Genomic DNA, 18,054 nt, shown 5'->3' with positions numbered 1-18,054 from the left:
ATTCTTGATTCCATCTTCTCCTTCCACCTCTAAATCCAATCAAGTCCCAAGTCTTGATGACATGGCTTCCTACATATCTGTCTGTACTCTTCTCTGTTCCTATCACCACTCTGCCATTGGAACCCTCACTGCTTTTCACCTGGATCATGGCAACAGCCTCCTTAATGTTCTAAACTGCTCCCTCCTGTCATCCTCCACAAATATAACTACATTGCAAATCTGATCATGCCATCCCTCTCTAAAAACACTGCGTGGCTTCTCTATTGCTCAAAGATAAACTTCAAATTCACAAGGTCTCTGTGATACAGGCTCTACCTTTCTCCTCGGGCCTTTTCAAGTACGACTGCAGACAAAATCGTAAAGAAAGACTGACATATTTGACTGCACAAAAATTTAAAATATCTGCAAAAGCCCCACTTTAACAGAAGGTAAATTATAAAATAGAAAAACAAAAATCTAATACACACACACACGATCACCATCTTAAATAGGTAAAGCGCTTCTATAAGTCATTAAGATGAGAGCCCTAATAGAAAGGAATAAAGAAACATAAAAAATTCACCACAAAAGATATATAAAGGAAGAAGGAAGGAAAAAAAAAAATGAAAGAAGGAAGAAAGGAAAGGGGAGGAAGGAAGAAAAAGAAAAGAAGAAAGAAAACATGTCCAACTTCATAAAAAGATACACTTCTGGTGGAAGTATATATGGGTTTACTCTTTCTAGAGGCTATTTCATAACAGGTACCAAAAGCTAAAACATGCTTATCTTTTGATCTAGCCGTTTCACATTAAGAAATTTATTCTAAGCAAGTAATAGAACAAGTACCCAAAGGCTTTAAAAACATCCTCATTGGGGATGTTTTGTAATAGCTATAAATAACCTAAATGTCTAATAGGAGATTGACTAAATAAATCACAAAACATTCACACAATGGACTAAAACTGTTGATGCCTACATTTAACACAAAAGACAAGATATATTGCTAAGTATATTGCAAACTACAGATGATGATGTAAAGCATATTCTTATTCTTAAAAAAAAAAGAAACAAGTCTGGAGAAGGTACACACCACAATGTTAACAAAGGTAACCTATAGGATTATGGGTAATATTTTCTTTTTATCTGGCTTTATCTTCTGATTATTCTACTATACTATGGATTAATTTGTTGTAAGAAACTTAAATACTTCTGGATTGCTTTCTTCCATATCTCCCAAAGATTATACATGGAATTAGCATTCATTTCATTCTTCCCAGTCTTCCAGGTCCAACCCCAAATACCATCTGAGGGTCTCCAGCAGGGCTCTTACTGAGATATAAACAGATAAAGGATTGAACAGTGGGTTATAATCCTGGAACCATCTCTGTGGTTTCAAATAAGCCAAAAGTGAATGACTAAAATAGTATGATAACGGTGCCTGGAATACTGCCTTCCACAGAAGTGTGGAGAAGGGGATGAGAAGGCGCTGAGAAGGCAGCAAGAGAAAGGACAGCAGATGAAAAGGAAAACAGAAGAGTGAAGGCCCTATGGCGTTGACAATTTTTCAGGCAAAAGATTTTAAATACGTTACATTAATAAGAAGTATCAAATGGTAACTCATTATCTCTTTAGAACTCAACCTTTCTAGAAGAGACATAAAAAAATAGTTTCTGTGCCAACAAGAGACCTGAAGCCCATGCTCAGCAGCTCACCTACTTTAATTAAATTTTAGACCCTCAAAGGCTCTTTATTGTTACACAAGGTTCTAACAAGCTTAGTCACCTAGTTTCAAAGTCCACAGCAGACTAAAAGCGGCAAATTAGAGAGGTACTAATTCCGGAAGACACTCTGGTAGCAGTAAGAAGTGACAGCTGACAATCTTTTAAGAAAGGAACCAGGAAACACCGGAAAGCACAACATGAAATTCAAAAAGCCTAGCAACCCGGGGCCAGTCTGTTCAGGAGCAAATTGTCTTGCGCATATCAAGCAAAGGCCCTAACAGATCTGTAACAAAACAAGAACATTCTAATAACAATGCATTTGAGAAATAAGAGAACAGTAAGATGTTACAGAAAGCAAATTCACCATCATCTCCTCCTCATTTTACAGACAAGAACCTGATGATGGACAGAGCTGGGAAGCCTTTTGTCCAGAATCCAGGGCATGGTGGTCACCAGACAGGCTCAAATCAAGAGTACCTTCCACCTATATTATGCTGCCTCTGTCGTATGTAATTCTTTTAAATTTTTATTTATTTATTTTTGGCTGCACAGGGTCTTCACTGCTTTGTGTGCTGCTGCTGCTGCTAAGTCGCTTCAGTCATGTCTGACTCTGTGTGACCCCATAGATGGCAGCCCACCAGGCTCCCCATGGGCTCTGTCTAATTGCGGTGCGTGGGCTTCTCATTGTGATGGCTTCCCTTGTTGCGGACCATAGGCTCTAGGCGAGTGAGCTTCAGCAGATGCAGCACGAGGGCTCAGCAGTTTTGGCTTGCAGGCTCTAGAGCACTGGTCCAGCAGTTGCGGCACAAGGGCTCAGCTGATCCTTGGCATGTGGGATCTTCTGGGACCAGGGATCAAACCTGTGTCTCCTGCACTGGCAGGCAGATTCTTACTCACTGCACCACCAGGGAACTCCAGTGGCATATAATTTAGAAGACAGGAAATACATATTTCAGAAAAAGCCAATTCAAAATTGTGCATTTTTCAAAACTGATAAATACTCAGGAGTCAGGACAACACGTGTTCTTATTTTGAGTCATCTCAAATGGCCTCTCCATATGACCAGGCCATTCTTCTACACGTCCTCAGTCTTTCTCTCCATAAACCCAGGGAACTCCTCCATATCCTTCTTTCCTCTCTTGAACCCTCAACTCAACTCCCACTCCACAGCATCCAAGAGAAAACAGAAGCCATGAGGCAAGAACTCCCTCAACTTGCCAAACCTCACCAATTCCTTCTCCTGCACCCCCATTCTTACTCCTCTTCCTTCCAGGTTAGTGAATAAAGCGCTCTTTCTCCTCTTCAAGGTCGTCTGTTCCATAAAAGTTCATGATTCCATCCATGATGTGCCATCACTTCCTCAGCCCTATTTCAACAGTAATCGTCCCATACTACATTTCCAACTTCCTCCCTAGTGGCCACTTCTTTTCTGCTTAATGTACTCAAGACTCTTCCACCACTTAATAATAATAAATTCCTCCCTGACTCAACATCCCCCTCCCTTCCCATTCATTCATTTCACTCCCACCTAAATTCCACTCCATCACTCCACTTAGAATGTTCTTAACAAAGCTCATGAATGATCTCTGTATTTCCAAATCCAAGAGATGCTCTTCCATCCTCATCCTGGGTGACCTTTCTGCTTTCTTACACCCTGATGTCTCCACACCCTCCTTCTTTTAAATCTACTGAGTATTCATTTCCCTCACTCACTCTCTCCCAGTTCTCCATCCGTATCCTCAGCCATTCCTTCTGCCTCCTCCATGTGCTCCCTCGTTCGTTCAGCCGGTTTTCATCCGAGCTTTTGGATGTGCCAGGCACTACCCAGGCACTGGGGACAGAGCAACAAACAAGTCAGTCAAGGGCTCTGCTTTCATGGAGGTGAAATTCTGGTGGTGGGGAGATAAACTACGAGCAAGCAAGATCAACTGACACGTGCTACCTGGCAAATTAAAACATGATGGGTTCCTTATAATGGATGGTCAAGAAAGGCCTCTCTGAGGTCAGATTTGAATGAGATCTGAACGACAGGTCAGCCATGGAAAGAGCCGGAGAAATATTCCAAGCAAAGGGACCAGCCACCTAAGACACTAAAGAAAAAACAAGGTTAAATGCTTAAAATAAATAAAAAATGAGGAATCACTGCTATGACTAAAAACCGCACCAGCTAAGTAAGGTGAAGGGAGATACAAGTTCTTGGAGGGGTTTTGCAGGTCAGAGAGAGGAGTCTGAACTGAATCCCAGGTGTGCTCCACTTTTTCCACCTGCCCTACACCGATGCTCCCGAGGAATCCACCCATAGCCTCCTTCTCTCTTCTTCCACACTGACTCCTGGTGTGCATGTCAGCTTCATTAATACCATGTGGTTAAAAGACAACTCCCACCAAACCTTTCTCTAAAGCCTAGCCTGTCCTACCCAGCAGGGTCCTGAACTGTAACCTCACCACCACTGAATCATGCTGAAAAATCCCAGACTCAAGTCCCTCTCTTTCCCTCACACACTTCTCCATTCTTTTCATTGACACCATTCTCTATCTAGTCACTTGAGTCAGAAGCCCAAGAGCCATCTTAGCTTCCCCTCACTCCAACGTGGAATTCTTAACACTGATGTTTTTAAGGGAAAGATATGGAGGAAAGCATAGCAGCAGAAAAGGAATGGAACCTTTCACCTCCACCAATACTGACACCTCCCAGTACAGCTCATACATAGGCCAAGGTTAACAACCCATCTCAGGAATGTTGTCCTAGTCCCTACTGTATAAGTTTAACCCTTCAACCAAATCCATCCCACCACCCCCACCTACCCTCCCAAACGGTCTCAACTGAAACTAAGAACTCAAAAATCATGTCTGAGCTTGAAGAGATCTCTGAGATTACCCAGTGATCTCCCTATTTATGTAAGAAAAGACCGGCTGAGAGAAGAGAGGTTATGGGACCAAGATCACTGAGAAGCAGACTGGATAATCTACTTCCCTTACCTCATACAGCTGTTCATTCATATCCTATGACCTAACCCCAGAGCCACAACTTGAATACACAGATTTGGACACTGTTCTATCCTATCACCTTAAAATCCCTCCAAAATTGCTAGGTGAGTACATAGCTTAAATAAAACCCATTTTATCTTATTAATATAGCATATTCATATTCTAATACTATGCTTTTAAAAGAAAAAGAAATGCTTCATCTTTTGGGCAAGAAAGGTAACTTTTTTCAAGTGAATTCTGTTCAGAGTTGACCTTTCAACAAAGTTATGGGCAAACCACCAGACCAGATGTACTCTCAGCCCTCTTTTCAATTCTCCTCTCTTAAAGTAGCAAGAACAGGGGAGAAATGAGTGCCTATCTATGTTCTAAAAGTTACATATAGGGATCAATTTTAGGCACCACCTCTCCAGACTCAATTTACAACTGAACTGCTTGTGCCATATTTATGAAACTTTCAAAGGCCATATCCTCTTTGACAGATATAAAAATCTCATGTCCTCTCCCCACCTCAACCCCCTGAGTCTACAATTTGACTCTTTAGAGGGTATAACCACCACTCCCCACCCTCACTGAGGTTCCCTTCTTTCCTGGCTGGACTGGGCATTTCCAGCTTATACATTCCCTTCCCATCTGCCCCCTGCCCCTGTGCTTACTACACTGCACACACGTTGAGAGTCACTGTCTAATTGATTGCAGGCCAACAACTACACAGGGCTTCCCTTGTGGCTCAGCTGATAAAGAATCCACCTACAATGCGGGAGACCTGGCTTCAATCCCTGGGTTGAGAAGATCCCCTGGAGAACAGAATGGCTACCCACTTCAGTATACTGGCCTTGAGAATTCCATGGACTGTATGTCCACAGAGTCACAAAGAGTTGGACACAATGAGCAACTTTCACTTCATTTCACTTCTACAACTCCACAAGCTAGAAAATTAATGCATGCCTTGCTTAAAGATAAATTCCAGTAATATCTGAGTTTTTGATACTTGACCTAACCTTAGTTTTAGAGTTCCTTTATAAAGTTAAGATATTTATACCTCACATCTCTACTTTTGAGACTGACAGTATTAGATACCCAAAATAGAATCCAATCAACAAAGAGAGATTTACTTGATTTCCTGGAAGATGTCCTACTTTGCTTTGTATTTTGTTGTTTTCAACTTCACTGAAAAACTAGAAGATTTCTTATGATTGTAATGAGGTTCCAAACACAGAACTATTTTTTTTTTAATTAAAAGAGGGATAAGGGAGGTCTATACCTCTCAAATCTGGTTCTAGTGCCTGCCCACTGAATTTAACTTCGCACATACCAATTTATTGTATTATTCATTCAATTAATTCATTCTCCAATACCCACCCTTGCACTGTTCAAATTTAAGAGTGCTTAACTGCATACAAAATAAATCTGAGGTTTATATCCTGCCTCCTAAGAACTATCTATCTTACACTAGAAAGTGGATATAATTGAATACACAACAAAATAAAAGTGTGAGATTACAGGCCCAAAGAGTCAACAGAGCCAGCAACAATGACAGGCGTTGGAAGACAGAAGGAAGGAACGTCCATCTGACAGCTGTGGGGAGTACTGCGGTGAGGCAGGACAAAGGATCGGCGGATTAAGGTAGGTGGGCGGGCTGGGAAGGGGATCTCAGATGCAGGGGACACCATCAGTAGAGCACTGGAAACAGCTAAATCCATGGTTCATGGGAGATGAGTGGGAGCACAGGCCTGAATGAAACAGGAAACCTGTGTTAGAGCACAAAGATGCGAAGGCGGACGTGTGCCTGTGGGGCAGGCATTCCTCTGGCAGAGAGACCCAGGATACTAACAGCAACCTGACAGGCTGGGGGAGTTACCTGAACACACATGGCTTTTAAGTGGGGAAAAAAATAAAATAAAATCAGAATTTCTCCTCTCATTCATCCTGGGGTTTTGTAGATACTGTGAAAGATTTAGATATATAGATACAGAAGATACAGATATCTACCTATAAATATTATCTATTCATTTATCACCAAGACTCTAGCTCCACCAGGTTTTACACACATCAAACCAAATACTGCTTGAGAAAAACAAAATTCATGCACCTAAATACTAAGAGTTACCGTTTGCAGACTGACTACATGCTAGGCACTATGTTAAGTGCTCTACAGAATTTCATCCATTCTTACAACCACCCAGGGTGTTATCCGCATTTTGTAAATGACAAGCCAGGATCTTAATAAATTCCCCACCATCACAGGGAATGGACAAGCCAAGGACTGCCCACCTCCAGTACCCATGCTTTTAAACTAACTCTGAAAAGTCCTCTATGGAGAACACCATTGTGCTCCCCTTGATCTAGGCAGTCAAGGAGCAAAGACAGAACTGAACATCAGGTTCTCCTCAGTCATTACCGAGCTACACCTTCTGGTAAAAACAGGGCTTTTCCATAGCCAAAAGGTCAGAAAGAATTATTTCTTCCAACACTGTCCACTCCCCTACCACCAAGATTCCTGGGATTCTAAAAAACAGTAGAGGACAAAGGTCTGTGAAACAGGGCTAGGAGGCTACCCCTAGGGGAAATTAAACAAGTCTAACAAACCCGTAAGATGATCAGCACTTCCTGAACAAAGAAGATTCACTGACTAGGGAAAAGGAGTCAAGGATTCTAGCAGGAGACTTGCCACCTCTGCAAAGCTGGGAGGCCCCTCTTCTTTCTTCCTGTCTCCATTTTGTTCTCAAATTCATGCTCAGTTCCAGAGGGACAATAATCTTTCTCTCACTCTAAAGGTCCCAGTACAATAGCTATAAGCATCCTTAAAAACAGGCACCAAACAATTACATGGCATTATACTGCTTTCTCCAGGACTCAAGCCCCAGATGAAAGGCATCATTATTTAAGATCATTATAATTACAAATGATAATCCAACATCAACGCTATGCTTGGCCTTTTATTATAATAATATACGGATGCCATGAACTCTTTCATCTAACAATCTCTTGGCTCTTCAGAAATCATAAATGACACAGCTTCAACTGGCATGGCCTTCTGTTGTCTGCCAAAGTTAACTCAGAGCCCAAGGAGAAAAATGGCTAGATCAAGCTGATTCACTCACAGCACATCTCAAATGGAAACTCCAAGTTTTTACTCTTTTAACTTTGTTCCAACCTGGGGACTCGCCCTCTGTCAAGGCTGAAGTCTCACTCAGAAGGATTCCTCTTTCCTAACTATTGCCCATAACTCAACAGAAGAACTGAGACTGCTTAAAGGACATAACAGACTAATGGCCATAAAGCTAATAAGGAGGTATTAGGGGAAACACACTGACTGAAGCCGCCCTCCCTACCCAGGCACCACAGTAACCATCTGCGTGAGTTATTTTATGACAGGAGGTCCTGGCAGGGAACACTGAACTAGTAAGCCACAACCAACAGGAAGAGTTCAGGAAAGGTCAAAAGGAGATGCCATGTGTCCTACCACCTCCCAGAATCCTTTTCACTGGCATCTATCTTGGCTGGGCAATGGGTGCACCACCAGGAAGGACCCTGAGTCAGAGAGATTGGCCAAAGACAACCCAGAAACTAACCCCATCAGCATCAAACCCGAGACTACGAGCCACATGGCAGAGCAGTTCTCCTGGGTTCCCTTGCCCTCCCGCTCTCCACCCAGGCGTCCCTTTCCAATAAAGCCTCTTGCTTTGTCAGCATGTCTGTCTCATTGGACAATTCATTTCCAAGTGTTAGACAAGAGCCCCCTTTCAGGTCCTGGAAGGGGTCCCCTTCCTGCAACAGAGGGAGAAAGTAGGCACAAAATCTTGAAGGCAGTATGGCCTCAAGGTGCTAATACCCATTATTCCTGAGTGATTCAAAATCACATAGAATAAAAAAGTTTTGCTTTGGGTGTACACACGGAACATATGATTTATCTATGTAAAAAACTTTGTTCCTCAAAAGAGACTAAAAATGTTGCAATACTTACTTCAACTTTACTAAGAATAGAATGTGCAAAGGTGCAGAACTAGATGTGTTCCCTAAAACAAGGTTCCTGTTCCTCGAAGACGGGGTCCCAGAGAAAAGGCTTAAGAACAATGCCACTCCAGAAAATCTCATCTCACCACTTCAGTCCTCACTGCTCCCTTTCCCTCAACCACCCAGAGTTTAGAGACTACACCACACACTCCGGCATTTCAATAGCTATTGTCTTGTGGGGGGCACTTGCCTCCAGTGTGTGGGTCACGTCAACTGGGAGGGCAGGATCTGAGGCTTCCATTACTTCTCTGCCACAGCATTTCTAACTGAGCTGGGAGAAAATACGCTTAGTAAACCTGCTCCTCCTGGCTGGCAGGGCTAGCTGCGTCTCATGCACTCCGTGTTACACCCACAGCCTTTCACTTCATGGTCACAGCAACCCCACAGAGGAAGGAAGGACATTTACTACAAACAAGGAGGCAGCGGCGATGGTTAAACGACTGCCTCAAAGCCAGATGGGTAAGTAGTGTAAGTGGAGGAACTTGAACCCAAGATCATTAGCTGCAAGTATTAGACTCTTCCTGAAAATTCTTCCTTGTACAAAGGATTATCAATATCTTCTCTCATAACATTCTGACTTTTATTATCCCTTCCCAACCGAACCTTCTTTTGAGCAATTCAAGCCAGAAAGTGCTTCAACCACATTTGGGGGTTGCTCAGATATGGGAATATGGGGAGAATTTTTTTGAGCTTGTAATTCACATTTAGTCAGTGGACAGCACTGTTACAATCCCCTCAGCCAGGACCCACACTGACCTGCCATTCTACCTCTGCTGGTGTGTTGGTTTATTCTGAAAGTAGCTGTTTTACACAGAAAATTACATAGAGACTTTAAACCATAATAAGTTAAGAAAGATTGCTGGCTTGCTGATTCTGAGAAAATGAATTTAAAAATTAAGTGGCATGTCTGAGTCACAAGCAAACTAGACCCTTCTAGGCCCTGCTGACTCCTCTCTTTCCCCACACTGACCAGCATATCATGCTGAAGACCTTGACCCTGCTGACTTCAGGGGTTGGATAATTCTCTGTTGAGGGTAGGGGATCAAGTGCATGGTGGGATGTTTAGCAGTACCCCCTGGCCCACATTCACTAGATACCAGGATTACCCCCTCCTGTGACAATCAAAGGGGGCTTCCCCCATGGCTCAGCAGTAAAGAATCCACCTGCAATGCAGGAGCCGCAGGAGATGTGGGTTCGATCCCCAGGTCGGGAAGATCCCCTGGAGGAGGGCATGGCAACTCACTCCAGTATTCTTGCCTAGAGAATCCCCATGGACAGAGGAGCCTGGCAGGCTACAGTCCATAGGGTTGCAAAGAGTCAGACACGACTGAAGCAACTGAGCATGCACCCACACATGTGACAATCAAAAATGTCTCCAGACATTGCTAATTGTCACAAGGATGGGGCGGGGGGCGGGGGGGGGGGGGGAATCACCCTTGCTCCACTGCTCTAGACCAATGGTCTTCAAACAGAGGTACAACAATCCACTGGGTTTAGAAAGAAAACATGAGAATATTCATAGGAACTGTCATCTTAAAAAACAAGATTAAAAAAAAAATGACAAGACCTCATCTTTACTAATATTTAATACAAGGTCCATCTCTAGCGCTCCCACTGAGTCCAAATGGCAGTCACACACCTCAGAGACCTGATGGGATCCCAGGGGAAGGGGGAAGCTCTGCAGCAGAGGCTGAGATGCACCGTCCATATGCTTAGTTAAGTGCCTTTACTGATTACATTTGTTTTAAATGGATTAGCCCTCATAAAACAAACAAGGGGATTAAAAAGATTCCTGAGAGAAACCTTCGATAAAAGATAACACAAGCATTCATGAGCAACAAGAGAATGTTCCGGGTGTCCTCTTCATTAGTCACAGGACAACGCAGAAACAACCACAGTCTAATAAAATATGACAACAGTCACCAATACCTGACTGAGGTTATTTCAAGTATGGATCTGCATCCACTATCAGAAGTGATGCACCTCATTTTAAGTATATACTGTGCCTTCGGATCCCAGCTAACAATAGCAGGACATGACATAAATAAACAAACACATAAATGAAGGGACAGACTGTTTGTAAACCAACAGTGCTATTCTATTAAAAAAAGTTTATGAGACTATTTTTCTAAACCAACACTGCCCACTACAACTTTGAGATGACATTTTCTGCATCTGTGCTGTTCAAAACTGGAGGCAGTAGCCACATGCAGCTACTAAGCAAGTGAAAAGTGGTCTGATGAATTAAATTTTTATTTTATTTCAGATCATTTAAATTTTAATAGCTACACGTGGCTAACAGCTACTTTATTGGCCCACACAGTCCTGAACCACTAGTCCTGGACCACACAGTCCTGGACCACTGTTGCCTCAAAACACCTAGCTCGCAGCGAGCAGTGCATTTTCCCTGCTTTTGTATCTTTGGCCGTGTTATTCTTTCTGCCTAGAATGTTCTGTTGACCCTGTCCATCTAGCAATAAGTTCTTATTTTTGAAGACACATTTCAAGTATTACCCTTTGTTAGCTTTCCCTGACTTCTTTTCACCCAAAAATCAATGGTCCCCCAGGTCTGTTCCCTTGGCCCTGTTAACCCTTTATCTTAACATTCAGAGCTATTTGTTCGTATGTCTGAAGTTCTGTGAGTGTGAGTGCCTCAAGGTAGAGCCGTGTCTTATTTAATCACTGCATGATATCCAGCACAGAGTGGGTGCTCAGGGATGATTACTGAACCAACAAACCCAGGTCTCCAAATCACCCCGCAGGGCTCCCACCACCACACCGAACACACCAGAAGACGGCTCCCAAAAAGGAGGCTCAAGGCTACGCTTTGCTACTTTAAGTGCTGGATGCTACTTCAATAGACAATTCCATTCCTATGATTATCACTGTTTGGCTCCTGCAGATGCAGATGTCACAGAGATTTCTTAAGCAGCTCAGAAAGCATCCATCCTTTGAAGAGGACAAGATGAAGGTGCACAGTTAGTCCCCTTTCAGAAGTGTCAACTTTCAAAGACGGCAAGTTAAAACGACTGCTCTGATGCAGGAGTATGTTTTCGTGTGTACTTTGTTAGTATTTACTGAGCTTTTCTTGTGTACTCTACCCGCAGTTTTAGCTCCTGAGGTGTAAGTATAGCCTCCTCCCAGACCCTCCTACACAGAACCCATGGGAAACTGATTCTCTCTCTTCACAACCTCTCATTAAGTGAGCTTGACTTTGTTAGAAAGACCAAAGGAAAGGCTTTGAGCACGCAATGGCTTATTCTGGATTTCATTTCTGAATTCTAGATTTGGCTATATTTAGCAAAGCTAAAACCGTCATCATGCCTGAAGCCAGGAAGAAGACACCATTCACAAACCACCCCCTGAAAATCTGCAGTTGCCACTAAAAGACCAGACTTCCCAGCAGGCAAAGACATCTGAAGTGGGAGGGGTCAAATTGGTGATTGCGTCAAGAGAAGACCTCACAGGCTTCTAGCCAACCTCCCAGCCTGCCACTGAAGCTCTCTGTGACCTGATTTCCTTTTCTTCTCTCTCCAATACACCTTCTGCTCTGGTCAAACATGCTCCTTTTCTCCCCTGTCCATTCCTTCCTGTAACACTGGTCATCTCACTCCCCTACCTGCTTCAGCTTCAAGCTTCTTACATCTATTTGAAGCTTCAGGACCTCTCTTCCCCAGACACTAGCCACCTCCTCGCCCCACTATTGGCAAAGGGCTGAGGCATAGAAGGAAGTACTGCCTATTGGACAGCTAGGCAACAGTTACGCGGAAGGCCCAGGGCCACTGGGGAAAGCGAGCAGCCAGCGCAGCCAGAGAGAAATGGAAAAGAATTTCCTTCTACCACATTGTGTCCTTCTTCCCTTGATTCTGGAAGGGAAACTTGTACCAACCAAAATGACAACAACAGACTCACTGGTATTCCCAGAACTCACCACACTTTCGCACATGCTATTCTTTCTGCTTGGAAAGGCTTGGGTAACCCTCATTGGGAACCGCTGGGTAATTTACATTCCTGTTTAAATGACACTTCATCTGGAAACCCTCCACCCCAGGGCCTTTCTCCTTTATGTCTTTTTACCATCTACTCTATATCCAGGACCATGCTAAGTGCTGGACACTTATCTTAGGATTATTCATTGGTTTATATCAAACCCGTCAATCCTAAAGGAAATCAACCCTGAATAATCACGGGAAGAACAGGAGCTGAAGCTCCAATACTTTGGCGACCTGATGCTAAGAGCTGACTCACTGGAAAAGACCCTGACGCTGGGAAAGACTGATGGCAGAAGAAGGGGACAATAGAGGATGAGATGGTTGGATGGCATCACCAACTCAATGGACATGAATTTAAGCAAACTCAGGAAAATAGAAAAGGACAGGGACGCCTCGCCTGCTGCAGTCCATGGGGTCACAAAGAGTAAGACATGACTTACTGATTGAACAACAACAACGAGCTCCTTAAAAGCCAGGCCCAAGTTCCATTCATCCTCTAGCTTTGGAATCTAATACAGTGCCTGATACAGAGAAGGCACTGACATTCCCCAAATGAATACATGCCTGCATCATACTGATACTGCTAATACGTATTTCTGACATACACATATATAGATACACACACATTTGTTGGTTTAGCTGGTTTCAAATGTATTTTTTAAGTGTCACTACTTTGCACTGTAAGTAGGAGAAACTGTCAATGTTTACTCCCATAGAGACTTAACTGGGTAGTTCTCATTAACCCTAGACCTGAATTCTTTTAGTGGAGGTCAAAATACTGTCCTGAGGGCCCCGTGGTCCACCTTATATATACCCACGCAGTTCTGGAATGTTGTTTTGGACACAGCAGGTAGTCAACGTTTACCTGTGTCTGGAGCTTAGATGTAAAGCCTCATTTAGCTAAGGAGGTGTGATAAAAGCATAGCTTCTCAGATCTCCTTTGAGCACTGCTCCACTTTTCCCATTGAGCTTGTTCTGGAAGCTTAAACCAGATCTTCCCTTGACATCCCACACCCGTTACCTCAGACATGTTTTAGTATCTCATCACAGTATCTTTCCTGAGGAAGCTAGAGAAACAGTATCCAACCCTGAGCCAGCCAAGAAAAAGCCAGATCCTCTGAACTGGTGATGGAGAGCCTTCACTTCCCCAGACAACCCCCCTAGGACTAGTTAGTGAGACAGGGTGAGCAGGGCTGAAGCCACTGATCTTCCGCTCCAGCAGCTTGTCCTTGGGGTTCCTGTGATTCCCCCCTATAAAGGACAGACCAAACCCACATGAGAGAAAGAGGAATGGTCAGTGGGATGAGGTGGTACCAGGGTCTCTGCTTGAAGTCCACGGCATCACCCCTCCCTGAACTACCTGGCCACTGCCCTGGGCACCTGATGTACGACTCTCGGCCTGAGACACCCCTGGCTAGGATGGGTGGCTAGGTCAGCACCCAGAGCCTCAAAGGAGCATGGCTACCCCCAAACATCTCTTGACCCCTTAAGGAGCCATGCTGCTGCTAAGTCACTTCAGTCATGTCCGACTCTGTGCAACCCCACAGACGGCAGCCCACCAGGTTTCCCGGTCCCTGGGATTCTCCAGGTGAGGCCGCTGCAAAGAACATTTGGCTCTGTCCACCCACACTCGGGGGCTGGGGGGGAGGCGGTGGGGGGAGTAGCTACAGTCAAGCTAGCCTTCACATTGCCCCTACTCCTCCTTAACTACTTGCCTATATGGCTAAAAAATAATAGCTCCCAAATATTGAACATCTGAAAAATGTTGAGTAATTTACATACATCGCCTCATTTAATCTTCAAGACTGCTCCCTAGGGCAGTGGCTCTGAAACTTCAACTTGCAGCAGAATCTCTCCAGGAACTTGTTAAAGCCCCACAGCCACAGCCTCTGGGGTGAGGCCCGAATTTGCATTTCTAACAAGCTCCTGCACATGATGCTGATGCTCCTGACCCAGGTACCACACTTTGACTACCACTGTCAGAGAGATCAAAGAGCGGCTGGAAATGTCTTACCCAAGGTTTCACAGCTGGTCGAGAACAGATCCAGAATTTGAATCTGGATCTGCCTGATTCCTTGGAGAAGGCGATGGCACCCCACTCCAGTACTCTTGCCTGAAAAATCCCATGGACGGAGGAGCCTGGTAGGCTGCAGTCCATGGGGTCGCAAAGAGTCAGACACGACTGACTTCACTTTCACTTTTCATTTTCATGCATTGCAGCAGGAAATGGCAACCCATTCCAGTGTTCTTGCCTGGAGAATCCCAGGGCCGGGGGAGCCTGGTGGGCTGCAGTCCATGGGGTTGCACCGAGTCGGACAGGACTGAAGCGACTTAGCAGCAGCAGCTACCTGATTCCTTGGGAGCTTCCCTGATAGCTCAGTTGGTAAAGAACCCACCTGCAACGCAGGAGACCGTGGTTCGATTCCTCGGTCAAGAAGATCCACTGGAGAAGGGACAGGCTACCCACTCTAGCACTGCTGGGCTTCCCTTGTGGTTCAGCTGATAAAGAATCTGCCTGCAGTGCAGGAGACCTAGTTTCAATACCTGGGTTGGGAAGATCTCCTGGAGAAGGGCAAGGCTACTCACTCCAGTATTCTGGCCTGGAGAATTCCATGGACTGTACAGTCCATGGGGTCACAAAGAGCTGGACACAACTAAGCGACTTTCACTGCCTGATTCCACAGACAGCTCTGGTAAACACCTCACTGTAGGAGTGAAAGTCTGCCTTTGTCTTGTTTTCCTAAATTCACTGACAGCTCCTTAAAGGCAGGCATTACACTTTAAACCTCCCTATATCCTCCTTCTCAGACCCTAGTAGTACCTTTGTACTTGGTGGGTACTTCACAGGTACTTTGTATACTGGCTCCTCCATAGCTATATACGTGTGTGTGTGTGTGTGTATGTGTGTATACTGGCTCCTCCATAGCTCTGTGTGTGTGTGTGTGTGTGTGTTTGTGTGTGTGACTCAGTCGTGTCCGATTCTTTGTGACCCCATGAACTTGAGCCTGCCAGGCTCCCCTGTCCATGGAACTCTCCAGGCAAGAATACTGGGGTTGGTTTCCATTTTCTCCTCCAGGGTATCTTCCCAACCCAGGGATCAAACTTGTGTCTCTTTATGCCTCCTGCAACGGCAGGAGGGTTCTTTACCACTAGCTCCACCTGGGAAGCCCCAATAGTAGTGCTCTTGGGTTGGCTGGGAATCAAACCAGGGCCTCCTACATGGCAGGCAAGAATTCTACCACTGACCCACCAATGCTTAGCACCAATTCTCCACCAAGAATACTGGAGTGGGTGGCATGCCCTCCTCCAGGCGATCTACCCAACTCAGGGATCAAACTCATGTCTCTTTCATCTCTTGCATTGACCGGCAGATTCTTTACCACTAGTGCCACCTGGGAAGCCCAATATACTTCTAAGAGCCACAAATTCAAATTCAATTAGAGTCAAAGAACATAAACAGGGCAACAATGCCAAACCAAGTTTTCCATGGCCCTCCCTCTTGCTACTCTGAGTGTCTGTGCCGTCACTGAACCTGGATAATTCCAACTCATCCTTCAGTCAGTCACTTCCTGCAGCAAGCAATTCTTGGCACTCTAAAACTGGAAGCCACTGCACCCTAAGTTAATCTCCATGATGGCTCATATCGCTTGATTTTAACTGGCTGTTTTCCATTTCTCAAAGCAGTATGTAAATCCTAGTAGCTAGTTTTAAATTATATTCCCCAGAACCTAGCACAGTGCCTAGCACATTGTGGACACTCTATCACTGTTTGTTAAATGAATGAACACAGAGCTGCAAGCTCTCAGTTCCATTTAAAAATAAAAGGGCATGATGTACAGTTCCAGGGATGAATTCTGGGGAAGAAAAGGGCAGTATAAATGAAAAATTTGCCTTTTCTCTTCCCCATCAACTCAGACTCTGAGAAGTGGCACCGCTTAGGGTTACCTCCTCTCTAAGGAGACAACATCCTAGCTGAACAAAATGTTTCTGGGCTTTAAGGTCAGCAGAGGCTGTTGAGAGGGAAGGAAGGAGCTCGGTGCCCCCTCATTGCTCCCAATTTCTCTCTCACAGACACACTCCTTCTCCATTTCTCCATCCCACTGCGGGCCAGGGCTCTGGCACAGGGATGAGACAGATCAGACTCAAGGGTGCGGAGCTGGCAGCGGGCACAGAAGCATCTCCCATCCTGCACCAAAGCCCACAAGGAAGGATCCAAAGGGATAGTGACTCAGACCCCGGATCAAGTCCAGCTAGAGCAGCACAGAGAACGGAAAAGCGCGACAATTTCATAAGGACATCCACTGCCAGATGTTTTTTTTAAGACACTGTTTTTAAAGTAAAGACTTCAGCCATAACCCCAGAAAACTGGGCCCAGCTGAATCCCATGCTGATTCAAGCTGAGAGCCTGACACAGCTTCTTCCTCCTCCCAGCCCACCAGCAGCAACACTCACCGTGACAGGCAGTTCCCAGGCCCGGGTCAGGACCCTTGCTCCAACCTTAGTTTGAAAAAAGCCTCCTTCCCCAGCAACTGAACTGTTTCCCCACCATGCTGCAGTAATACAGGCCTCCCCTTCCCCCATTCCCTGTCAGCCGATAAAACAACCTACAGCAGGTTGGCCCCATCCAATTAGTTTGAATAGCTTCATGCCAAGGAAATTGCTGCTTTTATTAAAAATAAAAGCACACTTGGCAGGCAGTGGGCTGTGAAAAGTATGAGTCTGGCATAATTATGAAGGTCAAGGTTAAGGTTACCAAAAGAGACATGCAGAAAGCCTGGGGGATAAAGATATATACCTACATGTCTGTAGATAGAGAGGAACACACATGTAGGGAATTTACACAGTAGATCTAAATAACATTCTCTCCAACAGAGAAAAAGCAAAAATCAGATGCCACTCTCAAGTCATTCTTTTGGCAAAACACACACACACCCCAAAATCAAAAGACAAGAATAGGAAGAAGAGGGGCCCACTGGACCGATTTCAAAATAACCACATTCATTCCATGTAATTTCTGTTATCCGAACTGTATCCTGGGGACCTGATTACAGTTAGGTCAGGAAATAAACCTAGTCAAACCCACCAAGAGCCTTGGCTCTTGGAAAAACACATTCTGATTCCCTGAAAACCCTCTCTTCCTTCCAAGCCCTGGTCAAGGGAGAGGGAAAGTTGGGTGGGAGGAGAAACCCCTCTTAAAGGTTCTCCAACCCCACCCTGCAGCCCTCACATCAGTATTTCAAGTTTTAGGAGGATCACAAGCCCCACACCCTACATCTGATGTGAAGCTTTGCACTTTCACACATACGTTTTTCTCATCTGATCCTCAATTCCATGAGGCAGGCAAGAACTGTCCTGTCAATT

The 18,054-nt window shown here is 44.7% G+C and overlaps 1 protein-coding gene across 23 annotated transcripts in view; it reads right to left on the bottom strand.

Moving 5' to 3' along the window:
* AAK1 (AP2 associated kinase 1) overlaps positions 1-18,054 on the bottom strand; it is a 171,253-nt gene that overhangs the window by 152,093 nt on the left and 1,106 nt on the right. The window lies entirely within an intron of this gene.

The sequence above is a fragment of the Ovis aries genome, chromosome 3 (genome assembly GCF_016772045.2).
Source record: "Ovis aries strain OAR_USU_Benz2616 breed Rambouillet chromosome 3, ARS-UI_Ramb_v3.0, whole genome shotgun sequence".
NCBI lineage: Eukaryota > Metazoa > Chordata > Mammalia > Artiodactyla > Bovidae > Ovis > Ovis aries.
This window is presented reverse-complemented; position numbering and strand designations above follow the sequence as displayed.